The sequence below is a fragment of the Equus asinus genome, chromosome 25, assembly GCF_041296235.1.
Source record: "Equus asinus isolate D_3611 breed Donkey chromosome 25, EquAss-T2T_v2, whole genome shotgun sequence".
Lineage (NCBI taxonomy): Eukaryota > Metazoa > Chordata > Mammalia > Perissodactyla > Equidae > Equus > Equus asinus.
Genome location: NC_091814.1, coordinates 11,174,012 through 11,179,647, shown reverse-complemented (window position 1 = coordinate 11,179,647; position 5,636 = coordinate 11,174,012). Strand labels below are relative to the sequence as shown.

General features: G+C 40.5%; 1 long non-coding RNA gene across 1 annotated transcript; it reads left to right on the top strand.

Annotated features, from left to right (window-relative positions):
- Window positions 1–2,133: 2,133 nt before the first annotated feature.
- On the top strand, window positions 2,134–3,871 carry LOC139042055 (uncharacterized). Its single transcript, XR_011498263.1, has 3 exons — window positions 2,134–2,227; window positions 3,162–3,348; window positions 3,472–3,871. It is a non-coding gene; the product is annotated as an uncharacterized lncRNA (long non-coding RNA).
- The last annotated feature ends 1,765 nt before the right edge of the window (window positions 3,872–5,636 follow it).

Sequence of the window (5,636 nt, the reverse complement as noted above, 5' to 3'; positions counted from 1 at the left end):
GCAATGAGCCCACGGTTCTGACCTCCTGGGATCTGGAGAGCTCCTCACTCTTCAGGGGATACTGAGACCACGGAGCTTCACACACGAGTCTCCCTGATGAGAACAAGGCAGGCACCAGGAAGCCACTCAGAGTCCACATTTCCTTCCTCTGGTGGATACCTTCTGCACTGATGCTTTGCTCATTTCCTGATTTGTCAGTAAAACAAGGTCAAAGTAACTTCAGCCCAAAGTGCATCCCCATTCAGGCCAGTCCTCCAACCAAGATCCACTCTGTGTGATAAATGTAAAATGAATTGAAAGGACATTCATTAAAAACACAGGAGCAGTGAACTATGGGGCAGGGGAGAAGAATAGAGAGGAGATGAAAGGGGAAAAATTAGAATAACAGTTTAAAAGGTCCTTGAATAAACCAATAGTGATGAGAAGCCAAGAACTGAGGAGTGTGACCAACTCAATTCACTATACCTAAGGTCTAACAGAAAATAAATGAATAAATGAATACATAAGATAGTGTGTTTCAGAAGTAAATTCTGAGAGAGTGCCCTGAACTGAGACAAAAGGATGGCACCACTCATTTACAAAATAGACAGCCATTGGCTATTTTTGGAAAACTCACCCATATTTACACCCTGGCTCTGATTTGATATATTTAAAAACATAAAAACTACCCCATCAATTATAATATAAAATTCTACAATTTTTCTTCTGTCAAATGCATAGAGATATGGTAAAAATGCCAAGAAAGGAAGAAATAGCCATGTGTGTGCCTGGTATATAGCAAGTGCTTAATAAACATTTATTGCATAGTGTACAAGTCCAGCAATGCATATTTTGTGTATTGTATGTGTTATATACACACACCTTTGTGCATGCTTTATGTATATTTACTTGCATTGTCTTTCTTACATTGCTAAAATTTTCTTTCCTTTCTTCATTTATATAGCTCATGAAATCTTCCCTTTTTGGTAACTTTCTTGCTTTAGTTTTTTAACTAGCATTTACTTTCACAAAATAGCCTCAAGAAATTTTATTTCCCAAGCCTCTCTTCTCCGTGTATCTCTGTCCTTTTTCCTCTCTTTCTTCCTCATACACACACACACACAAACACACATGCTCACGCAACACATACCACAATCTAGTTTCCTGTATTTAACTTCCTATAGACAGCTTAACATCTATCTTTTTATCAGAATTTAATAGTTATCCGTAAAACATTAACATTTTACTTATTCATATATTTTATTGTAAATGCAATTAATCTTGTTCTTCCTAATACTTAAGCCTAATGACAAAAGTCTTACGAGAGTAACATATTAATTAATACATTAATAAATATGTTTTTAATGGCATAAACTGTTGCTATAAAATGACTATTCCTGTGACAGACTTGAAGCTTGTTCAATTTTTTAAAATACTTTTATGTACTGTATTACATAAAATGAGTGTCTTACAGGAATTCTAAGATTATTTTCAAAAAAATAAAGTAAAAAATGCTTTTAAATAGAACTTCTTACCTGTTACCTGTCAATGGCTAAAATACAATTTTCTTGATTACTGAATGTCTCTCTATTTGTTGGCTTGGATAGTCACTTGAGAGCCATACCTCACTGAATCCTGGGGGAAATATACTTAAATATTTTAAAAGCAATGCCTTACGACAATACTTGATTCTTCTCAGTCTGGCCTAATACTAGTCTCATCTTCAATTTTTCACCTTCACCCTCCCTTCAAGTCCAGCCACCTCTGACTACGAATATTCACAGCTTTTTCCATGTAGCTTTCTATGCATGGAATGCCCCTAATAATTAGGCTGAAACTTACATGAAGGCCCAGCCTCAATGTCACTTCCTGTGTAAGGTGGCCTCAAAAACCCATGACAGAATTAATCATTCTCTTCTCTGAGCTGCTTGGTACTCTTGTGGCACTTTTCGCCCAGGGGTGTGTATTTCCCTGTGGGACTTCTCCTTTGGCTTCAGAATTCCTTGAAGACAAGGACCAAGACATTTATTTGGTGCCATATTCCCAGATAGTGCTTGGCAGTTGGTAGATAGGCAAGAAATATTTGTGGGATAGACTTATTGAAGCATTTCTGGTCTGCATTAAGCAACTCTTTTTATACCTCTGCTAACTAATGAAGCCCAACAGGTGCAGTTAAAGCCGACCCCAGCCTCACGAAGCAGAAGTCAAATGTCCTAATTCCTTTGTTGGGTCTGCTTCCTTGGCCATGGTGAGTAGCCTCTAGCTCCCCAGTCTTCTCTTTCATTCTCTCTTTTCTGCTCATCTCTCTTCTGTGTTTCCCCAGAGTGAGAATGGGAACAAAACCTCTACAGTGCACATTATTTGAAAAGGTTTACCTGCTAAAAAATGTTTTTGTAGAAATGCAATTAAGCCACATTTTATATACTTCTGTAGGCCTCCAGTAGTGCCTAGTACAGTTCTTGGCTCAAAAATACTTGATTAATTAATGCATGATTTCATCAATGCTACAAGATTCCAAGGAACTTAAGATATTTAAGATAGCAAAAATGATTTGTTATTAGGATATCATTTTTGCAGGATACACAAATGGTTTGAGGAAATTACGTGCCTGAGAATTTTGTGCCTGCCTTATTATTACCTCCATAAGCTACTGGGAGACGTGGTGTGTACTATTGCGGTTGTCAAACTTGTTTCATCAGCTCAGCAAAGTTAGACTTCAATTCAACCCGTGCGAAAGTAACAGCAATTTTGCATCACAGTATCAAAATGGATGGAGGTTGGTTGTTCTGTACACAGAACTGCACCCAGCCTCTGCATGCCTCTTTTGGTTGGACCTCCAGCCTCCAGGCGTTTCAACTCACCCACAACAGAAGGATGTCATAAATTTAGAGCATTTTAGGAGTAGAAGAGACTTCAGAGATCATCTAGCCCAGAGACCTTAGATGCTCAGGAATAGACTAAAGGGACAATGGGAGAGCCAGAGCTATTTTCAATATTTCAGAAAGTCCACTAGAAAGCATGCACATACCAGAAATAGTATGACAAAAGGTCTAAAAGAGCCTGGTTTATTTATGTTTGCTTTTAGTTAAGCTTTTCTCAATTCTGTGTCATAAAACTCTCTCTTACTGATTAAAGTCCGATTAATTACAGATGGAAAAATAAACTAATTCTTTAAAATGCAGGGTTTTTTAGGGGGAAGATCAAATCTTTCAAAACATGACGTCCATGCAGACAGAAACAGTAAAAGAAGTTCGTGGTGGTGAAAAGTTTGCAAACTACTGGCCTCATCCAGCGCTCTCACTTTACAACCCAGAAAAGGAGGCTGAGGTGGAGAGACTTGCCTGGTCACGTGGCAAGCCAGTGGCAGAGGTAGGGTGAACCAGACCTCTATTTCCTGACCAGTGCTTTTAGGGTTCCCACACTGTAACAGTCTCAGTTCCTTTCCCTGAACCTGTCTTTGCTTCCTGATTTTCCTAATGTCGGATGGCGCAGAGAGGCAGGAGCACGCTGTACCCAGAGGGAAGGAGACTAAAGCAGATCCCCAAGAGAAGGAAAAGCTGGAGACCAGCGACACCCACTGCTCAGACCGTGATGAGAAGCGCAACTGTTCCAGGCAAAGGATCTCAGGACAGGAGCTCGGGGGACAGTGGGGATGACTGACAAGAGGTGGCTGAAGGAAAGTACACTGGACAAGAATGAAAGATAAAGATGGCTTCTGTATCCTGGAGGCAAGGCTTCCCTTATCAAAGGGGAATTGAGAATGTAAGAGACTTCTCCATTGGTTTGTGATGGCAAATCATTGACTCTGTGAGGCAGGGTGAGTAAGCATGCGGTTTGGTAGAAACTCAGGAAAGACGAAGGGAAATAAAGGCAAAGCTGCAGAATGACCACCAATTGTGTAGGGGACACACTTTCCTCTTGAGATTTCCCATAGTACCTAACACCTGCCTCCATTACTCGCTTAGTAATAACAAACACTTATACATAGTGTTTACTCTATTCCAGGCAACTCATCCCATCCTCACAACAACCCTATAAGTAGGTACTATTATTATCTTCATCTTATTGATGGAGAAGTAGAAACATAGAGAAGTCAAGAAATTTGCTCAAGGTCTCACAACTAGTAAGTGGCAGAGCTGGAATTCAGATCCAAGCAGTCTGGCCCAGAGTCTACACTCTTAACCACATGCTGTACAACTAACACTCTGTTGAAATGCTCCTTTTCCCTCTCAGTCTCTGACTGTGAATTCCTGAAGGCCAGGAACTTGGTTGTACTCATTGTTTCATCCACTCTCCTTAGCTGAGTGCCTGGCACATGGTATATTCTCAACAAATGTTTGTTAAACTGAACCAAAATCCCTCTCCTTGACCTCAAATCCTCCAGATTTCTAATATTCCAAGAGCTCCCCTAGCTGGCATAGATTTCGTCCCGCCATCTCCACCCCAATCCCCAGTCACCCAACAGGCTTGTTCTCATGAGCTGTGTCCCCTACTAAGAGTATTTATTTCTCTTTCCCCTCTTTCCACCCCTCAGAATCCTATAGGGCCTCCCATTTGACAAGACGCTACACTCATCAATCAGAAATCTTAATTTATGCTAATATTAATAGCTTATAAGATGTTGCCTCGTTGGTGGGATTTCCTAACCCAAATGGAAAAACACAAATTCATTAATTCAGGCAACTCAATTCTTCACAGTATGATTCATGGAAGGTTAGGGCAAGAGAGGACTTTAAAGACCATCACGTTCAATTCCTCATTGTACAAAGGAGGAATCTGAGTCCTGGAGAAGGAAATGACTGGTCTTCAATCACAGCCAGTTAGAAGCAAAGCCAGCTCCTTAAGCATTTACTGACAAGTGGGAAATGGTCCTTCCACTCAAGAAATTTGTGATGGAAGAATTGCTGTTGGTACTAGCAGAGGTGGTGTTGGGGTAGAAAGATCTTCCCAAATCATTCCATGTAGGAGGCAACCTACTTGGTTGTCTCCTGTCTTGGGCACCTAATGGTGGTTCCTAGATATCTGGGCCAGAGGCGGGGAGCCTGCAAAAAGTAAGGAAGCTACAATAACAGCCAGAAGCCAAATATCACAAGGACCACACTTAATGTGTGCTTAAAGTTTCAGTAGAAGTAGCACCAATTTTCTGAAAACATTTTAAGATCTTTGAATTGACAGAACAGATCAAAAAGCAGGCAGCTATTTATTTCAAGTCTTGGATTTTTGGGAACATTCCAGTTCAGTACATTTTTCTTTCAGCTAGTCCTCTCTGTTAGCTGCCTGTAAAAGGCTGTTATTCTTCACTGCTCCTTTCCCCTCTTTACACTTAAACACTTTTTCTGACTGATCTTATCCATTCTCACGGCTTCCGCTTCTAACTTGACCCTGAAAGCCTTATCTACTGGCAGTTCTGTCTCCTGGGCCCACATCTCTATTTTGAATGCCTCCTGGACATCTTCACCTGGATGACCCACAGTCTATTAGACTTTATAACTTTCAGGAAGCCTTCATCAATCCTTGCCTCTAAGGCCTACCCTATATCCACTACCCCTAGAGTGATCAATATCCTGTGATATACTCTCATAGCACTCTCTTCCTACCTATAATTTATCATCACTGATAACAGTTGTGATGGTTAGTTTTATGTTTCAACTAGACGG